Source organism: Physeter macrocephalus, chromosome 7, assembly GCF_002837175.3.
Source record: "Physeter macrocephalus isolate SW-GA chromosome 7, ASM283717v5, whole genome shotgun sequence".
Taxonomy (NCBI): Eukaryota; Metazoa; Chordata; class Mammalia; order Artiodactyla; family Physeteridae; genus Physeter; species Physeter macrocephalus.
This window is the reverse complement of record NC_041220.1, coordinates 72,279,434-72,281,434: the sequence shown is the minus strand read 5'-3', so window position 1 is coordinate 72,281,434 and position 2,001 is coordinate 72,279,434.

Here is a 2,001-nt window from a genome sequence, read left to right as displayed (position 1 = left end):
GATTTTACTGTGATTGCACCCCTCCTACTGTCTCATTGTGGCTTCTCCTTTGTCTTTGGATGTGGGGTATATTTTTTGGTGAGTTCCAGTGTCTTCCTGTTGATGATTGTCCAGCAGGTAGTTGTGATTCTGGTGTTCTTGCAAGAGGGGGTGAGAGCACGTCCTTCTACTCCGCCATCTTGGTTCCTCCTCTACCGAATTTATTCTTTTTTTTAAAAAAAATTTATTTATTTATTTATTTATTTTTGGCTGTGTTGTGTCTTCGTTTCTGTGCGAGGGCTTTCTCTAGTTGCGGCGAGCAGGGGCCACTCTTCATCGCGGTGCGCGGGTCTCTCACTATCTCGGCCTCTCTTGTTGCGGAGCACAAGCTCCAGACGCGCAGGCTCAGTAGTTGTGGCTCACGGGCCCAGTTGCTCCGCGGCATGTGGGATCTTCCCAGACCAGGGCTCGAACCCGTGTCCCCTGCATTGGCAGGCAGATTCTCAACCACTGCGCCACCAGGGAAGCCCCCCCAATTTATTCTTTATAGATTCAGTGAACATATTGGAATCAGCAGTCAAGGCACATGTTACAGAAATTTTCTAAAATTCTTCCTTTTGAGAAATGTGCTGTATGTTGGTCTCCTCTCTCTAACTTGTAAGTTTCCTGAGAGTAGAGGCCAAGTATTATTAATTTTTAAATCTTCAGTGCCTCACACAATTGTGGACACAATATATGTGGGCTGCATTTCATAGTATGAAGTATAATAATTTATTTTATAGTTCCCTTTTTATCATCCCCCCCAGCTTTTTGTTGTTGCTGATACAAAAGAAGTTGAACTCTCATCTTTGCTAGAAAGTGTAGCTAAGTTTAAGAGAGGATATGCAGATGGCAAAGATCTCTGTAGGCCACCCAAAAGTAACTTTTATGGGGCAGTTGGTTTTAAGTCTAACTACTGGTCAGGGCCAGCAGAGGGCGCACAGAGCACAGCTTTGACGGAGAAAGCTGACTACAGCTGTGCTAGGGGATAATTAAAAAGGCCGCTCAGGGCATTTGCAGAAGACGGAAATGAGAGCTAGGAAGAAGGCAGTGCCTCATTTTCATTCTCATCTGCTTTTGTAACTCATTCAGGTCCAGACAGGTCTGTTCTCCTCTTTTCTTTGGCCCTTGCTCAGCAGCTTTTCACAACCCTTCCCTTTCTTCTAGTTAATTACACAGGCAGACCCGCAAGTGCTGTCAGGTTCTCCAGGCTGGTTTCTCTTTTAGTCAGGTCGGTTACTTAGCTCAGATTCGGGGGATGGACATTGGTGAGGGTCCCAGAAAAACACTGACGAACGCAGAAGCTCACTTCACCATCGCCACTGAATAAAGCCCTTTGGGGGTACTTACAGGGTAGAAATGAGGGCTGGAGTTGGGTTCTTCTCTGCATGAGGAACTGAAGAGGCAAATGAGAGCAGACAGGAAAGGTTATGGCGAGTGGGGACAAAATGCTTTATTGTCTCGCACAAGAAGGTCTGTGGCCGCTACAGAGTCACCCGTGACATGCTCCAACCACATACAAACTAACACAGGCCAGCGTTTCTCAGCTTCTTCTGTGGAATGCTAGGATAGCAATAGGTGTTATGTGGGAATAAAATCTGTGCTCAAATAAGTGTGTGGAAACTCTGGGTTAAAAAAACTGAACCGGTTCCTCTACTGTGAGAGTCCTTAGATCCTTTGGTAGTCTAATTAATATGGTTTGTGAATCTCTGACAGAAAGGGATGTGATGTGAGATTTCCCAAACTTACGTGGACTGAACCTTTTTTTTTTTTTTTTTTTTTTTGCTGTACGCGGGCATCTCACTGTTGGGGCCTCTCCCGTTGCGGAGCACAGGCTCCGGACGCGCAGGCTCAGCGGCCATGGCTCACGGGCCCAGCCGCTCCGCGGCACGTGGGATCCTCCCGGACCGGGGCACGAACCCATCCATGTCCCCTGCATCGGCAGGTGGATTCTCAACCACTGCGCCACCAGGGAAGCCCGAC